The sequence below is a fragment of the Coturnix japonica genome, chromosome 5 (assembly GCF_001577835.2).
Source record: "Coturnix japonica isolate 7356 chromosome 5, Coturnix japonica 2.1, whole genome shotgun sequence".
Taxonomy (NCBI): Eukaryota; Metazoa; Chordata; class Aves; order Galliformes; family Phasianidae; genus Coturnix; species Coturnix japonica.
In genome coordinates, this window is record NC_029520.1 from 11196867 (window position 1) to 11216648 (window position 19782).

General features: G+C 37.1%; 1 protein-coding gene across 1 annotated transcript in view; it reads left to right on the forward strand.

The window, feature by feature from the left end:
* Positions 1–19782, forward strand: part of KCNQ1 (potassium voltage-gated channel subfamily Q member 1) — a 321556-nt gene that overhangs the window by 193877 nt on the left and 107897 nt on the right. The gene's annotated exons all lie outside the window — the stretch shown is intronic.

The window sequence follows — 19782 nt, forward strand, 5'->3', positions numbered from 1 at the left end:
CTACTTACTCAGTGGTATATTTATTGGAGGGTCCTGGAGAAGATGCAGGACTCAGCTGAAATAAGGGAAAAGGGGTTTTCTGCCAGCAGACTTCATAGCCTGAAGTGTTGACACTATATGGCACTGATTTTTCTCTTTACCTTTGCTGGAGATGAATAAGATGCTTAATTAGTGCAACGATCAGAAAAACAAACTTCAAATGCTTTAAATGACTCAAAATATTATGAGAGATGGAGAACAATTAGTGTGCTGTGGTTGAAACAGGATGATCCTGTAAAAAGATGAACTCTAGGTTATAGGAGATGTCGGTTTTAATGGTGTGCAGTGCTGTGCTATGCTTAAGAAACATGTGGGAACTCCGGAAAGATCCTCTTCACATAATTAATAAGCCACCAGAAATCCCTTAAAGGATCAAACCCTTTAAATAAAAGTATTGCCTCATTAGGAGTATCAGAAAATAGAACGTCTGAACAGAGATGAAGATGGACCTTGTGACTTAACAGTTGAAATGCAAATCTAATTAGCATGGTGTTTTAAAGTATTAACAAGGAGCCATAAAAAAGTGGATTTGGAAGAAATTTGTCATAAGGAAAATACTGGATAGTGACAAAATCCAAATTTATTTAAACTCTGTGATGTGGAAACAATGAAAAGGGCATTAATTACTTTACCAGTACTTATTTTGCATCATTGCCCAAAGTAATTGGTTTATTGACCTCTTCATAATCCTGAATAGTTATAAAAAATTGATTTCAATGCTGAAAGTTAATTTCTGTAAAGGAATTTAGGTCTTTTTATTCTGTCATATATGAGTTCGAATCTGAATAATGCACTGCTTTAAATGTGTCTCACTCTGCATGGAGGGTAGGATTCCTTTACGTTCTGTGTGCTATACCTGTGTATGCAGGCATTATTTTAAATCAAAGCTAGTTTGCTTATTCTTTTTTTTTTTTTTTTTCTCTTAAGAAATATCTGTAAGAATGTATGTATTTGGTATGCTCTTTTTTTCTCAGTTTAATTCAAATTATTTCAACCAACATACTCTTAATAATTAACCCCTAGAAGCAAGTTCCCCATTTATAGCTTTTCTGAAATCACCCATCAGTATTTTCAGACTTCTGTAATGTAATATGTGCAGCGCTTTGAAAATGTCTTGGCTAGAGTTTTTTTATTTTTTTTGAAGTTTCTATTTTTTTAGTACTCTGACTCTTCCCCACTTAGGCTGTGTATATTTGTAGATTATAAAATGTTTTTTCACTCTGTACTGATTATTATAAGTATTTTGAATATGTGGACAGAATTAAACGTCACCAAGAAATGTATGTATGGAAGTGACCAGAATAACTGCAGATTAAAGTTTGGGATATGCAAAATCAGTGCTTACTCCTCTGTGGAAAGGAACAGGCATAAGATTTTTAGAGCAATTCTGTGTTGTTTGAGGAAGAGCTTAACAGAATAGTTTGTTTTATTTCCATTATAAACTGAACCACTGAAATCTTTAATGGAAAGTGGTGTTCATGTACCACTGGCTGTTGCATAGCCAGGTGGAGTTTTCTGAGTCAGTAAGTTGGGTAATTGTTGTGGTATCCTTTTGTTTTTGTATTAATAAATTGTGACAGAAGAAGGCTTTTATGCTAAAGCATAAGAATTTTGTTTGTATACTTCTAACTGATAAAGCAGTGGATAAACACATGGGCTACTACTATTCCTTTTGGGTACTAGTCTTGATATGCACCCAAAAGCCAGATGATGAATAGCAAACAAGTAATTTTGGCTTCTGTTTTGTTTGGAACATGCTAAGGACAGAAAATTAAATGATTAACAAGATAGAAGTGAGTGAAACCTCTGGGGAAATCAATTTAATTACAGTAGGCAAGCGGTCAAAGAATGTCAGTGCGTCCAAGTAGGAAGACAGATGATATGATGCAGTCTGCAGTGTTGCCATTAGCAAGTAAGAAAAGTTTGGTTTACTGAAATGCTCAGCTACTAAATAAATAAATAAATAAATAAACCAGCCAACCAAGCAACCAAGAACAAATCAAAGCAGTAATCTTATAGTTCTCAGGCCATTATTTTATTTTGGAATACCTTGTACTTAGGATTAGCCGTTTTATTCAGACCGTGTTATATTTGTTTCAGCAAAGATTATAACCAGGCTTCTATCAAGTGGGTCTGTTCATGTGCTCTGTAGTCTTTCTGAATTGTTTTCCTTTGATTGGAGAAGCTCTCAATTACCTTTCTCTCTCTGTTTACCTACTGTTCAGTTTTTCTCTCTGGGCACTGGGTTCCTACTCTATGCCCGTCCCCATGCCTTGATGGGACTGCATCATTTCATAGAATATCCTGAAGGATCACACAAGGATCATGAGGTACAACACCAGTTTCTTCCTGTCTCTTCCTCAAGGTCACTCAGTAGCCGTTCTTCTTTTGTACCTGAGTTGAAACTCCTCGCTTCATTTATCTGCCAACTTTTTCTGCCTTACAGTAGCCACATAAAGCTGTGCTACATCTTTATGATGAGCAATAAGAATTAGCAGTGGGTTGTTAGGATAGTATGGTTAGGTTGTGGTTGGACTTGATAATCTTTTCAAACCTGAGCTATTCTATGATTCTATGAATGTTCCTCACTCCTGTCAAGGTTCATAAGTTTCACTGGTTGGAAGGTACGCCTTAATACATAATCCCTAAGCATAACAAAAGTCCAGTTAGATGATAGAGTTGTCAAGGCTGCAGGCTTTGCTAGGTTTGGAGATCCTTGTCACATACTCTTTTATCTAATTTGTCAGAAGATACTTGTTGCTTTGGGTTTCTTGAGGTGCATCTGCTGAGCAGGATTCTGATTGTGTTACTTAGATATATTAAAGAAATAGTTTGAAAAAGTGTTTGGTCCATGAGGTGAATAGTCTTGTGATGGGAGAAAGTTAAGCCTGCTGATGTACTTTAAAAGTTACACAACATTAAATATTTTTTTGCATTGTTAGGTGATGTGAGTAGGAGATGCTCCCTGTTTATATTTGCCTGGAGAGAGGTCACTTAGTTGCTTAAATATTATAAATGTTAGATTGAAACTGAGATCAGTCTTTCTTATCTCTTTTGTGAGCGTGTGAGGTGGGGGGGAAAGTTAAAGCTGTTTCATCCAAAAATAGCTTTAGTTGGATATGTTAATTCTCACTCTTAGTGATAGCAGCTATTAATTTGCATATGCCTTGTCTTTCTGGCTCCCATCAGCAGAGGTGTTTAGGAAAGAAATGAAGTGGTGTTTAGGAATGAACTTTGTTTTCTATTCAAGCCAAGCACTTGGGCAAACTATTTAGGTAGGATCTTCATGTATGCTTTCTTGAAGGGTAGAAAGGACTTTAGACATGAATGCTTTCCTTAATGTAAGTAAATGGTTGCGCTAAATCTTCCTATTGAGTATTCCTCCAGAAACATTCACACTTTGCATTTCATTATCTTCAGGAGGCAAGCTATTCTTCAGCAATATTAAAAACAAAAAGGGCTCTCAGATTTTTGTGTTGTGTTAAAGTAGTAGTGTTAGGTGCAGGATATCCACTCTCCATATAAAGGATGCAGTAAGGCAAAGGTTTTTTAATCATGGTTGACTCTTTGACATATCAGCATCAGAGCATGACTGATATTCCTTTGGTCTGGTCTCCTCCTCTTCCAGATCCCTGGTGTAAATGCTGCATGTTACTGCATAAATATAGATAGGTCTCTCCAAAAGTAATGCCTTCTATTTATTTGCGTGTAAGCTACAGCAGATACAAAAGCTACAATATCACTGCTTGATAGAGCAAATTCTCAGCTGTAAAAAATAAAAAAAAAAAAATTAAAAATCTGCCTTTGGTTGTAGTGGGAGGGGGATTACTTTTGGAGCAGCCCTCATTTATTTATTAATGCACATTCAGCTTTGCTGGTTTTTGGAGGTAGGACTTTCTTTGCAGAACTTTTTAGAGCATAATAATGCTTTCATTCAGGAATGGGGAACCTGATGTTTACATTTTTTTGGCAGAATTCTCCAATCGCTCACCAGGAAATCTAAAGTAAAAGCAGACATGTACAGATATTGAAGTTCCTACCTATGTGCAGTGTGATTGGGTGCCTGGGGAAATTGGTCATAGGGATTTATGTAGTTGGCTTTAATTTAGAGCAGGTTGCAAGGAAGTAGAAGTCACTCCTATGCAATGCCAACAAGTGATGTATGTGATGTTGATCTGGGATGTATGGTGACAGGTGCTAGTGCACACATGCCTCAACCATCTTGTAGAGAAGCTACAAACTGGCCTGTGTTTCTTTTAAAATATGTTTCTGAAAAACAATACGAAGACAAGGAAATAATGGATTAAGTGAACAGCAGAACTACTGTTCTCATTTTATGCAGAAGAAAACAGGCTTGTTTTTTTATAGTGCTGTGAATCTGTACCTGTTTCAAGAACTTAACTACTGAAGAATGGAAAAATACCCATTTGACTTCAAAGGGGATACACCTTACTATAAATAAATAAGTAGATCCAATTCCTAGCCCTGAGGATGTTAAAATTCTCAGCTTGAACTTTGAACGTCTCATTATCTAAAGTAGCCTCAGAACTTTGAAGTGTTTGAAGTCTAGACACATGTTCTACTGTTAATTTTTGGATATAGAGTGACCTGATGCACAAATTTATCAGCACCAGTTCAGAGTGCAATCTGGTCACTTTTAGTTGTACTAGTGGTCAATCAGCAAAACATATTTGAACAAATAAAGTGAAGAAACAAATATTTCCTGATCCTACTGGCCTATTCTCCGTCCCAACATGGTTAGTGGTCCCCTGCTGCTTCTGCTGGGGCTCCAAGCTCCCTTCACAGTATTTCAGATCAAGTGTTACATCACATCACCACCTTGTGCTGAACCGTTTATTTCATAACCTCTTTTCAAGAGATTTGAAGACTGTACAAAAAGAAGTATTTTCTCTCCATTAATGAGTTTAGAGATGGTTAAGCTTATTATGAAGGCCTTTAGAAGATTTTTGGAAACAGTAAGGCTTTAAAATGAGGTCTCCAAAGCTGTTCTAGATTCTGTCCAACAAAGAAACTGTCTCTTTCCTTTCAAAATGCTTATTTTTTTTTTTTTTGTCTCTTCTCCTACATTTTGGTCAAGCAATCCCACATAAGTCGTCTCACTGCAGCCGTTATTTATAGCTAATAATCTCCTTTAGCTGCCAAACCGAAACTAGATCTCCTTCACTCTTGAGCTGAAAGCACTTTTCTTTCTACAATGTGCTGGAAATGAGCCAATTTACTAGTTCCATTAACTTAATGAGGTCTGACAGCCTGCAGCAAATTTTCTCATAATCTCTCCTGGATTTAAATTTGGTGCTGCACAAACAACAGAGTATGACCATGTAGTTGCTTTTTAACTCTATGTATTCTAAGCAAAATTCCTCAGTCCTCCTAACTACAAAGATGACCAGAGTCTTTCTTTTTCTGCATATGGGTTTTTGTTTTTTGTTTTTTTTTTTCATAATGAGATGATTATTACATTTACTGATTAACTTACTTTTTAATCTTAGCAATCATCTGAATGCCAGATTAATGTTGACCTGTTAAACATCAGTATTAAAGCTTCAAGTGATTTAAGTGCAAGTGATTCCAAGCGTAGTGCTGCTGGCGGTGGGAGAGGGATGGTATTTATTTTTATAATACACCTGAATGGTTATATGAGCTGTGAGGTTATGTCATGATTTTCACAGACTAATAAATAATCACTCGTATAAGGTCAACAGTAGTTTTAACGCAAGGTTAATCCTTAGCTTCTGTTTCCTAATACTTCCAATGATTACTGTTCTCTAAAGGTTGTAGTTTGTTACCAAATTCACAAGAAACAGAATTGCTTGCCAAATTAAGCAAGACAAAAGTAAAATCTTGCATTCTCTTGTTTGAATTCCACTTTTCTGGCAGTGACAGCAACATGCTGAAGGCAGCAGACAGCAAAGCAGAAAAATGTGTATCTTTTAGTATGTCAGATTGTCATAACTCTGATAAACCACCTTAACAGCATGGTGCTGTAGTAGAAAATTGTTAGCAACATACTGCACTTTGAGAATGAGCTCAGAACAATGGTTTTACCAGCATATAGAGTTGCCTATGCTATTTAGCTTCACTGTGTTAAAGCTTCCCTTGTGAGGTTTTTACTTATGGCAGCACTTCCTGAGAAGCTGTACATTTTGTCTTTAGGCACTGTAAGACCCCATTTCTTTAGGTAGTGCATCTAAGGAATCTTATGTTTGAGAGTAGGTGCCAAAGCACCTCAGATAGAAATATGCCATCCCATACTGCCTCTTCATCTGGAGAGGCTTCTTGGATTCTTTTGTGTATTTTGCATTTTATCTGTAAGTATTAGCTTCGCTATATAAGTATTCTTGGATAAATACTTGTACATCAATAATCAATAATAAGAAAATAGGTGCAGTGATTTCAAATCCATTCAACTGTAGTGAGTTTGAGGAGGTTTGTGCTTTAGAGGATGGTTTCTAACCTAAACACAGCTGTCAGTCCACGGTCTTAACAATTACAACAGGTTCTGCAAACATTTCTGACTCCAAAAATACTACTTCAAATGCATCAAGCTTTCCTGTGTGCAACTCAGTGGGAAATTTAAATAACTTATTAATGTAACAAAGCAAACCAAATGAGCAGAAGTTAAAAAATCCAAATAATGTATGAGCTACATTTTATGTTTATCTTTTATCTTACCATGCCTATTTTTTGTTGTTTTTTTCTTAATTAAGACCCAGCTCCTGAAGACAAGTGATTTGTAATTTCACATGAAGAAGTAATTGAAAGAAAAGACTGAATTAATAGCTTAAATGGTGAAAATGAAGGCAGTGTTGTTGTTTAGGGAGGAAAGAATTTCCACCATTTTGACCCCTCTATCTGTCTGATTCCCACAAGTATGATAATTCACAAAGCTCGGTAATTTTTGTCTTTCAGTTCTTCACAGATGCTAAAGAAATTAATAAATAAGGCAGATATTCAGATAATTTTTTTGGTACTCAGCTTTTGGTTTAGCCACAGGCTTCCTGTGTAGCCTTGGACAAATTATTTAACATACCATGTTTTGACAGTGTTCTGGAAAAAAATATTCATGTGAAGCAAGGAAGTATTCGATTTTGTTTTCCCAAAAGAGAGAACTCAATTAAAAAAACCTACCAAATAAGTCAGGCACGGCAATATTTAATGAATACCTAATTTTTGAGGGGTTTGTAATAGGATTAAATTACCTTTAGCAGCTAACCTGAATATTTCTAAGAAACTGCACTTTAACGTATTAGAGCCAACCTTTGCAGATGTTCAGGCAACCATCCAGATTTCAAGAGGTAACAGAAGAAATTCCAATATACTGATATCAATAGCAAAACTTTTATCAACTTCAGTAGGCCAACATTTTACCCTACCATAGATCTTTGTTAACATTTATGAAAGAACAACCTTCTTTCAGGGATGAAGATGAGAATTTTAGAGCATATCCTTTTATATCCCCTCTCTACCTTTTATGCTCTCTACAACAGTTGGTGTGAATACACTTCCTTTCAGAATGTGTGAGGAAAAATATAATAATTGCTGTTTTTGGCATTCTTTTTCACTGAAAGTTGATAATTCATTCAGTGCATTCATGTTGGATGCCTTTCCTGAGCTTCCAAGAATTGTTTCATCTTCTCTAAGCCCATAATTTTAATTAAAAAACCAAAACAAAACATAAATCATTGTCATTGTAAATTGTTTAAAGTCATGAGAAAATGCTGTTATTGAAATCAGAAAAAAAAACCATATTTTCAGGTCAAAAGTTCTTATGTTCAGTCTTCACTATCAGTTACCTATTTAAGTTAGGCTATGTTAGAAAAACAAAGTAACTGTACGTTATTATATAATCCATGTGTTTTAATTTATGGCTGTCATACTTGCTGGGCAACATGTGAGTAACAATATAAAGGTGCAGAGTTTTTGTTTTAGTGGGTTCCTACAATTACTTATAGGTATCTCACTAAAATTCTCTGAATAACCACTGTCAGCTGCTCTCCGGTGACTGAACTGGATGCCTGGGCTTCTGTCTTCTAGGCTTTCAGGTTAAAGACTAGTTGTATGTTTCTAAGACATCTATACATCACTCTTGTGTATAAAATAAAATCACTGCAAGAAACAACAAAGTTGAAAGAGCCAGACCATATTTTCAGCATACAACTTTCCCTCTCATTTGTATTCCATTTCTTTTTCTCTTCAAAACATCTGCTTTAATATTCACCTTAGCTGAAAAACATGAACTAAACCTATTGTTCAGTGGTAGCATGATAGCAATAATCAAGAACAGAGAGGTATATATATTTATTATTTTATTTTATATATATACAGACACAAGGAAGAAAATAAAGCTAGTTTGCAGTTAGAACCGAAAAGATGGTTCTACTGATGAATCATTTGGTACTATGTGAAGTGTCTCATTCTCATCCAAATCTCCTGAGTTTTCCAAGTGAGTTATAAATATCTTGTGGGAGAAGAGTTTTTGTTTATTTTATTTTTTGTGTATTTCTTTTTATTATTATTATTTCCACCCTTCCCCCCCCCCCCCCCCCCCCCCCCCCCCCCCCCCCCCCGCCCCCTTCCCAGGTTGAACAACCTGGTCCAGTGGGAGGTGTCCATGCCTATAGCAGGGGAGTTGGAACTAGGTGGTATTAAAGGTCCCTTCCAACCCAAACCATTCTATGACTCTATGATCTTGTACTTTGGAAGAGTAAATGATTGTGATAATTTTAATGCCAAACCAGATCTCTTTCTGTGCATTCCTAGTTAATATTTGCCATGTGTTTTTTGGTGTAATGTAAGATGCTAAGCTTGATGTGGCAATCTCCTGATTCTGAGAGCAGGTATAGCACAATTGGTGGCAATGGAGAGCTCCCTCGGTTTCACTCATAGTCTATTCCCTTGAGTGTTGTCCATCCTGGATAGGTGTAGGTAGCTTAGTTTTCATTTCCAGTCAACTCTGTGCCCTTCTGCTGATACGGCCAAGAAAAATGCAGTTATTTTAGTTCTTTGAATATTTCATTTCTCAAATGTATCGAAAGTACTTCTAGAATAAACAGAGCCCACCTAGAACTATCCAAGATCAAAAGGTTCAGCCACACTAAGCATAACCAAGCTGATGCTCAACCTTTGTTGAGGGAAGTTTCTTTGTGAAACTGTGAAGTTATGAAGTGGATGGGTAGTTTTCACAAAGTACTTGACTGTAAATCATTTTGTAAGTAAGGAGATAGGAGTATTAAGCAGCTTTCTTTTACTGCAACAGAAATTAAATTCGTCTGACTTGTTAACCATTTCTGAGGCGAGAGGGAAAGAAACTGAAGAAGAGAAAATAATAAAAATACTACTTTTCCATATCTAACTTAGTAGAGAATAAATTCTCAGCCAGAAAGTACATTGTTGATCTGAGCTTGTGCTTTGAAGCCACAGAGAGAAGTAGAGCTCACATACCAGAGTAGTTACTCCCAGCCAGTTTCTGTCTCCGGCATATCAGCTCGTAAAATTTCCTCTTGTCTTTTTACAATAGTTGTAACACAGTATGTTCTGTAAGTATTAGATTGAGTAGGAAAACTCATGTGTTTCAGGTCTCATTTTCAACATGCAAAAAAAACCCAAAAAAACAAAAAACCATGAGTCCACTTAATAGAAATATATATCTAGAATTTTGCTCAATATATAATCTATGTTTTCTATCATAAAAGTTTTCATATATGTACAAGTTTTTCATGCTTATTTCCTGATATGCAAAGTAAGTGTGCAGGTTCGGGCATACATTTTCCCTTTGTCTTTAACAAGGCTACTCATGTATCGTGTCATACATCTGCCTTGGTGAGATTGTGGCTAAGTGGCTTTGTTCATTTAGGCCAGAACTTCTGCACAGACCTGCATTTAAGGTGGGTTTAGTAGGCTTAGTATGGAATAGGTTAGCATGAGATAATTATTTAGGTACCTTACGAGATTTTTCTGTATATCCCAACCTATTTAGATTGGCCAATAAACATCTATAGAAATCCCCTTGGAGAACATCTGTAGGTTCCTGAACACAAACATAATCTTGAGTTCAAAAGAGACAAAGATGAGATCTAGATCTGAGCATCTGCAGTACTAAAGGGGAACAAGGAAGGTTGTGCTTGAAATTGGGCTCTGGCTTTAAAAGCTGTAGCAACAGTAAATAAAATGGTTGAGGTTATAATCCTAATTTTTCCATAAAGTATAGGCTTGCTAAATGTTAAGTCTTCTGTTTCAAATGATTTCAAAAAATAAAATAAAATTGCAATGTGTTTTATGGCCGTTGAAATTTGCCAATGTGTGATTTGATGTATCATATTGGTTGTAATAGAGAATTTTACTAATGACATTAGTTCTCGTTTAGTCTCTCTTCTCCAAGTTTTTTCTTTATAGGTACAGTTAAATAGCAGAGTTTTTTCAAGTTATTTTAGAAGGACTCTCCCTGATGACTGTGGCACAAAACTTCAATCATTGCTGAACGCTTAGGGTGCTCTCACAATATGCCCAGTAGCTAAGGTTGAATTCATTTTCATGCTGCATTTTCCTGGTGTGCCTAGGTAACTTCCTAGTTGAAAATGATTCAAGTACCCATGTTTTCCACTTTTGAGACATTTTTTGTTTGAACTGCAGACTTTTCACTCAAGTACAGCCACACCTTCCACCCTAGCTTTTCATCAAAAGGCATGGACTCAAGTGCCTCTTTACTGAGGTGCAGCCAGTAAAGGGGCAGAGTCTGGATTTCCATGGGCAAATAGTGTGTGTGCAGATGAGTGATGTCGTACTAGGCTTAAAATGATCCTTCCTGTTCTCTTTTCAGCTGTCTGGGGTTGGTTGGTTTATGATTTCCACTAAGGCATTACCCTGGTGTAGAGATTTAACACCACACACCATCATACTTTATTTCAATCCTGGCTCATTTCTGTGTGTAATCATACCATTATGTTGTATTTGTGAGTGAATTTCTGGAAGGACTGGAGCTCTGACCCTGGCAAGGTATTGACTAATGCCTCTTGGCAGTGTCAATATTCCAGCTCAAAAAAAGGCTACATCTTCAGTTTCCAGCTGGAAGAGTCTATGGTCTATTTTTTTTTTTTTTTTTTTTCCAGCCAGCGAGCTACCAAAGAGGCTAAAATGATAGGCAAATGGTTGGGAATCTTAAAAGACAATAAATAAACCATCTTTGGAGTATCTTCATGCTCCTACATATTTCTGAAGAGAAACTATCATTAATGTTGTAGTATTAGCTCTTCTATTGTCTGATTAAGATAAACTTACATTGAGACGACAGGCTGCTAGATACTCCTTTCCTTTCTACAGGCTGACATTCAAAACCAGGGGTCTGTGTTTGCCAGGTCTTGCTCTATAAGAGAGATCCTAATCTCAACAAGATAAACTGCTTAAATAAAAGTTGATGAAAGAACAGTTCGAATAGTGGATTATGCTCTCAATGTTTTACAGTGCTTTGCTTTAGGACAATTCCTTGCTTGTATTTTTGGGGAAGTTGGTTAAAGAGATGCAGTTTTAAGTGTTCTCAGAATTGTATTAATCACGGTTCTTTACCCAGTTAATTTTTGTTCAGTTCTTGCATATTCATTTTGGGCTTGGAAAAAAATATAGGGAAAGGGTTAAGAGCATGCTTGCTCTTCATCTGTTTTAAATCCATAAATGTGAGCCCCTGTGCTGTTTCAAGGTTTCAGATTACTCTCTGTGATTTATAGGAAAAGGCTGTTCTCTGCAAGTTGAAATCCCATGTGTTTCTCCACCATTGTAAAACAACAAAACTTCGAGTGTGCTTCCAGTTGCAAAAATTGCAGTTTTGAGCTAAGTTTGTAAACTTATTTTTTTCCAGTGTGATGTCACTGACATGGAAAGTGAGGTCCCCTTGTCCTGTGTCCATGCAAGGTTTTACGGCTCTTTTCAGAGTGGCTTGCACAGACTATAGCAACACCCTTGTGTTTATAATTTTCTATCACTTTGCTTTGGGAGGATACACCCACTGTAAAGTGCAGCTGTAGGCAGACACTGATATCATTCTATATAAGTTATATCCAGAGCCCCTGCAGAGATGGCAGACCAAAAGCTGCGATGACCGAGCAGTCCATGTGCTCCCATCCACTTCTGATGTGCCATGGTGCAAATCAGTGCAGAATTTGGCCTCATATATTTTTCAGGTGATATAGTGCTTACAAAGAAGCTTTGCAGAGGTGAAATTCATCTTCTCTTTTTCATTATTAAATGGCAGGAAAATTTACCGGTTGTCTCTAGTAGAAAACAACATGGACAATGTTAGGGATTTCTGAAATATTCTTGTCAGTAATTTTGGTAGTGTAAATGTTACTGTTAAAGCCAGTTGTCTTTTCCTTTCAGATGTTTTTTTCCAGTTGTAATTCCTGCCTCTACAATAGGAGAGCTGCTTTATTTTGTCTGCCAGAATGGTATAATTGCTTTCACTTGTTTTGGAGGGCAGAGATGCTCTCTACTTGGCCTTGCTAGAATAGCATGAAGCTGCACAAGTATATAACCAAATTTTACCTCTCTCCTCTGGTTGGCTTTATGAAGAAAAAAACCAAACAATTATTTTGTCTCTAATTACCAGCATTTAAAAATGCACGTATTACTGAGATGAAGAAAGAAAGTGGAGAAGGTTTTGCCTGAAGTCATCATGTTAGGTTAAGTGAGTAGAAATGCAATGCTGCTTTGACCTTCCACAGATTCCTCATGAACTACATCAGTAGTTGATCTAGTAAAAGCCGATCCTTTTGTCCCAGAACGGAGGGCTAAATAGGATCTTGTTAGTAGTAGCATTACGTGATGATAACAGAACATAAATTAGTATGTTAAAGTGCTATTTAAAGTGGAGAAGAATAATTGAGATATCATAATGAGTCTTGATCATAATTTTGGTGGTGTTACATCTCATATTCTGCCTTGCACCTAATGTGTCTTCTGAGCAGAGCAATTAAGGCTAAGGACAAAAGCCAGACTCAGGCTTGAGTTTGCAGAGGTCTGGCAGCTCCTTGGGATGAATGCAACAAACAGCTACCTTTTAGCGTTAACAGCTTGTTGGCATAATGACGCAGTGTAACAGAAGTCAGTTTAATATCCAAAAGCTATTGTAAACTTAATAGGCCAACAGTAGGGACACAAGCAACCATAAGCAGTACGGTTCTTTCTTCCCAACATTGTTGATTTTAGGCATTTAAATCCTTCTATAATTTAGGGCCATGAATGACAAGCTCTGCAAAAAATGGTTTTTATCTGGAAAATAATGCTATTAACTAGATGCTGCAAAATAATAATATTCATGGCTTTCCTTGTGCGCTCCAACTCTATTGTATTCTATATTCATCTTCTTTAGAAAATGAGCTTACTTTGTCAGAATATGTCTGTAAGACAACACCATACATCGGTATTTACCTATCTGTGATATGTCTAGTTACTTTCAATTATTTTTGCCTTGAAACCAAGTTAAAAAAAACACACTGATGTTCTGACTCAACAAGATGCTGCTATTGAAGTGTGACTTAAATGTTCGCTGTGAGCAGATAATGGGAAATTCACTAAATTAAGGACACAGGACACAATTCTGGCAAAATGGAAATGGGATTTTACATTTGTTCACAATCTGAAACAGATCGTTTCAGTCTCTTTCAAATATCATTTTATTTTCCTTTTTTTTTTATTCATGTCCTTTGTGCGGTTCTTCATAGCCTGCCAACAGACATAAGGAAAAACAGAATAGTGAAAATGAACAATCAAGACTGCTTAGTATGTACAAGAAATATTATACTTTTACCTGATTTGAACACAAACTTCTATGCTAAGGGTTATTTTCTTAGCTAATATTGTTGGCAGAACACAAATGAGCTCCCTGATGAAACGTCTGTTCTTCCTTGCATAGCATTATTCCTGGAAAAAAATATTCCTAAAGAACATCTTTATTCTAGCCAAAGCTAGTTGTATTGGTTCTAGAAATACTGTACATGGACCGTTTCACCCAAAAGATGCCAAAATCCTATGCCGGTCAGATATTCTGGATCCTCTTCTGTAGCTGGAATTGAGTTTTTGTTTTGTTTGTTGAACATGCTGAAGAATAGAGGTCCTTGGGAGAAAAACAACATCCCAAAACATCTGTTCTTTGTGCCATTGCTTGCTGATCACATGGCAGTTGTAACTTCTGTTAATTCTGGGTTGGGAAAGCAAGGAATCTTCCCCTTTTCGGGCATACATTTAAAAACACATTTTAGTTTGTCTTGATATGAGCATACTGTAAAGGCCCAGACTGATTACCAGTGTTTTACACACACTGTATATCAGATTACTATTAATACCTTACACAAGTCAAATAATTTAGGCTTGTTCCATACAAACCTTGTTCCTTTCCATACAACACCCATCCTCCTACCTCCCCATTACTTCTGGGCAGCCATCTCCCAGGCCTTCCATTGCTGAAGCCAGCATGTGCCTTTCACTGACATATTTTAAATTAAAAAGCAGCAACAGCAGCAACAAAAACCAACCACAAATACAGTCAGAGAATACAGTACAGGGAGAAACTTAGAAACGTTAATTCAGTTTCAGTTCATTCCCCTAGGGCTATATTCATATTCAGTAACTAAAACATCTACTGCCTGAAATGTGTACCAGGAGAGTGGATTTGATATTGCACAGTATTCTTGAAGAATAATTTATAAATCTACTGTCACTAAGAATCTCCTTTGTGAAGTCAATCTTGACATTCTCTTTAGTAGGAAACAGTGGTTATATATATATATATATGTATGGAGATACATGCATTTAAGGCAAACAGCTCACATTTTTAAAATTTGTCACTTGAAACAGCCTGTTCTCTGAATTATTAATGCAAAATTTCTTATAGAAATCATTTGGTGCTAAGACTGAAGTGCTTAGATGAACAAGCGGAGTTGTATCTGTTCATGAGCAACTGATAAGAGCATGATATGAGGCATCGATCTGTGGTAACTAGGTTACCTGCTCACCTGTAATTACTAGAATGCCTTTTCCTATAAGGCCAAAGAAGTTTGAAACACGTATTGTACCTGCTGTTTGTGATTCTCCTTGTTTTCAGCATGGTATCTCTTATTTCTTTTTCCTTTTTTCATTTAAACCTATGAAGACCCTGGAGGGTAAGCATTATGAAGGTAGCTGAATTTATTTCATTTATGTTGTTAATAGTTTCTAATTTTACTGTCAAAGATAGATGGGAAGTCTAGAAGGCAAAATTTTATTGGGAAAAAAATTGTTTTTCCATTTATGCATTTTCATACATTCGAAAATGTTATGGAAGCATATATATAAACACTAAGCTTGGCTGAAGCCAATTTAAAAAAGCTTTGCATTTGTAATTGGTTTGCATTTCAGGTGTCGTTGTTCTTTTTCTAACAGTTTTGGCCAGCTTTTACTAGTTTGCCCTTAAGATATTATTTGTGAATCGTTCTGTGGATGAGGTTATTTTTTGGGAGCCCCTGATAAACATAGAAGGATGGCGGCAGAAGTACATCAGAAGTAAACATCAGTTGCCATGCTCTGGTACCAAATCCAAGGAGAAATTGGGCAGCTCACATTATTTGAAATAATCAGTGGTTCTAATTTTGATCCAGGGTATGGTGAGCAAGCATTTCCTATTGCAAGACACACATCAGCGCAACTTGAGCCATTCCAACTCGTCACATATAAAATGTTGCCCAATAACAGAGACTCCCATCAAGTATAATGTGTAGGGAATGACAGAATGTGTGAAAAGACAAGAATAACCTCGTGTCACAGCAAATTCTATACCAAAAGGCCCCAGAGAACTAATGATGAAAGATTTTGTTAGACTTAAATACATTAATGAAATGGTCTAATGTAGTTGCTCTGAATCTTTTCCATCAGATTTTGTTACAAGGAACAACTTTCAGTGCCTGAATGGGAAAAGATTTTAGTTCTTTTGCAGAAAATATTATTAAAATCTGATGTGTTAAAGATAATGTTCAAATCTAAATAATGATTAGTGCCAAAAATGTAAAGGCAACCAACTGCAGCCATAGTTCTTAATACTTCAGCTCTGTCTTTAGTCAGAAATTTAAGAAGACTGCAGAGAATTCAAATATATTTGAAAACTGAGCTTGGCTTCAAATCAGTGTTGGGTTTACTGAGAAGAGGGTATTTGTAAAGGATATTGTAACTCCATGGCTCTCCAACTGAGTTTTCCTTCTTGTTAAACTCATTCTGAGCAGTGTTGACCTTTTAACTCTGATGGTATCGATGCCCTTGTACATGGGGATGTCTGTGCCAGATACCATGGTCCTGAAAATAAGATGTTTTACAAGTGAACAAAATACAAGTGTTTTAATTGGGATATTAGCACCACTTTTCCTCTGAATTGTTGATTCAGTATTGATGTTAGCACTAAATCAATATGTAGAATACCTTTCTAAGATGAGGGGGGGCCAAACTTTTAATGGGATTACTAAGGATTTGATATCAAAGTCAGCAACATTGTAAGAACAATAAATGTTCCCAATTACTAAATATTTTTCCTATCTTATTCTTTAATGGAAGAACTGTGCATTTTAGGAAGGGGATTAATCTTGTAAAGCTTCTTTTTATTTAAGAGGGGGGGGGGGGGGAAGAAAAAAAAAAGAAGTAGTTTAATTTTTTTTGAAATGGGGAACAGCCAGACTTTGTAACTGCTTCCTTCCTGGTTGGTGCTGTAGGAAGAAAATACCTAGTCTTGGAATCTTAGCCTTGGCCCCATAAGCATTCTTCTGGGGAAGCCCTGCAGGTCCCTATGCAGGCTTGAGACAGCAACCTGCAGTGAGGATGGATGCTGGCTGAAGTTTAGGGTCATCACCGTGGCTGTCTGTGAATGCAGGACCATAGAATGAGTCATACCTTTGGGGCTGTATTGAGGTTTTGGATATGTTGTAAAAAATAAATAACATTGCAGTACTAATGGCTCTTTTACAATAGTTTGGGGCATTTGTAAATATATAACTTTCTAACCAAATGAGAATGTCTGTAAAAGTACCTTAAGTTCTTCAGCATGCTTGTTTTCCAAATTATTTGAAATTCCAGTCCAGATTTCTGACAGACTAATGAAGTGATCAGGTTTCTTCCAAATGGTTTGTGGTAGGTTAAGTAACCTAACAACAAAAGAAGGCAGAAAAACTAATGATTTCTAAACATTTTATTCTGTTGGGCTTTCTCTTTTAGTGCAGATGCTTGTGCTACCCGTTGCCTTTAGTTGCAAGTTTCTTGTTGTGTTTTTTTTTACTTGTCCTCATTTCTTACACTTCATGGAGTGACCACATCAGCAACAGGTTACTTTTTCAGTACACAGAGAAAAACAAACCTAGTTTCTAAGTGTCAGAATAGGAACAATTTAGGGCTTGTATAAAGTTATCAACCCTGCTACTACCAGGATGACTTTCTGGTTTTGATTAGTTGTCATATCCTTTGAAATCCTTCTAGATAATTCCTATGGTTTCTGACAATTTTCTTGCTTCAGTGGCAACTCTAATTCTTAATTTTTTAAGTCTGATAGAAATGCTGTATAGTATGTGCTGTGTTGAAGATTATCTCAATGTCATATTTATATTGAGACAGAAGTTTATCGGCAGCCAGTGAAAGCTATTGGTGGTTAGTGGCTGTGCAGTAAGCTGTGTATAAGGAGTGTATAAGCTGTGTATAAGTTTCAACCCCTCTGCTATATGCAAGGTCACCAACCAACCACCAGACCAGGCTGCCTAGAGCCACATCCAGCCTGGTCTTGAATGCCTCCAGGGATGGGGCATTCACAACCTCCTTGGACAACCTGTTCCAATGTGTCACCACCCTCTGTGTGAAAAACTTCCTCCTATTACCTAACCTAAACCTCTCTTGTCTCAATTTGAGAACATTCCCCCTTGTCCTATCACTGTCCACCCTCGTAAACAGCCATTCCCCTTTCTGCTGATACGCTCCCTTCAAGTACTGGAAGGCTGCAATGAGGTGTCCCTGGAGCCTTCACTTCTCCAAGCTAAATTGTTATCATGAGGTGAGGTGATATCAAGTTATCATGAGCTAAGTGGGCACAGTGAGAGCCTAAGCCTGATGAATGCTCATGATAGAAGAACAGCTTTGTTAACCGAAGGGCAGAAGCCTTTTCCACTGCCCCTTTCACCAATGCACTTACCAAACAACTTTTCTACCAAATGCAGGCATAACCAAGCCTGTATGAAGCAGGAATTTCACTTGAAACAATGTTTAGCTCCCACAATAAATTGAAACAGGCAAGCTTTCACAGGTGTCTCAGTAGTCCCTCCCTGAAAAGGAGAAAATTCCCTAATTCCTGGTGTCCCAGCTGTAGCACGAACAAAAAGGTGACAAGCACCTGGCACTGCCATTGGCTATGTGTTCTGTGCAGAAGTAATTCTCCAGAGGGTGTCTCCCACTTTCTCTGTGGATCACGATCTATGAAAGTATGCTGCCCCTGTACCTAGAAGCACTCTCAGATGATGTAATTTCCCGCCATGCTCCTTTAAAATACAATAACATAAAACAGTCTTCAAGAAAATCTTGCTCGGAGCATAATAATGCATTGTGTGGCTATTTCACATACAATGACTCTGTATGTCCCTCCAGATTGCAGGCAGTCATTCTGTAACTAGAATTTAGAGATGTCACGAGTGGCTGAACAAACAAATATTGCCAGTTAATGTTTAAACTCTCAATTTACTAAAGCATTTGTTACCAGTTTGCAAAAGAGATCAAACAACTGTGAATCATAACCCTGGCTACTAATTAAATGCTTTATTCCCTTCCCTCATTGCAGAAGCATTTAATCTCAGAGAAGCAGGACAGCCTGTTGGGCAGAATTAGATTTTATGGCATAAGCAGAAGTTTACTGTGAGGTTTCCTATTGCAGTTGGAAATGTAAAGGAACAAAATATTAACTTCCATTCCTGGCACTGAAGTTCATGTTAGCACTGAAAAGGGATTGATTTGAAGTTCCTGCGTTGGAAAATCGTTTTGGTCTTGTAGCATTGTTATGTGACTGAATGGTGAATCTCATTTTTATTGTTCTGCTGCCTTGCATACAGATGATCCTCTGCGTTTAGACAGAGGATGAGGGATTTGGTGTACTTTACTGGTGACCGTGTGCCCCAAAGAAAAGTATTTTTCTTAAAAATAATGGACTGTGAAGAACACCCCAGAGGAAATGAAGCATAAAACAAAACACTACAAGCAGTTTTATTGCAAGTGAAGTATACTTCTATTTGTCATAAGATGTAGTGTGTACATTAATGTATGTATACCTGCATTAAGGTTACGCTATCACACCTTTAATTCCTAATGCCAAATTCAGCAGCATCTGTCTTTTTGGATTTAACTCTGTGAAGTAGGACTTAAAAAGATAAATGCTTTATTGCCTTCTGGTTCTGTGGAAGTTGTCCCTGTCCTGAGCAATGATTCAGCAAGGGCTCTCACAATGGGAATACCACTTACTAGCATTGAGCTGACTCAGTTCACTGGGAGTAGATCCAAGAAGGCAGCTGGCCCACTTATAAGTGAATTCCCATTCTTATAACATGAGCCACAATCTTGCAGTCAGATGTGCACAAGAGGGGACCTGGACAGAGTCTCTGTGGGACCCTTCAGTAAGCATTAGTAAGGAAGGGCCTCCTGTACAAACCCAACTGCAGATTCAGGGAACAATAAATAATCATCGAGGTGCAG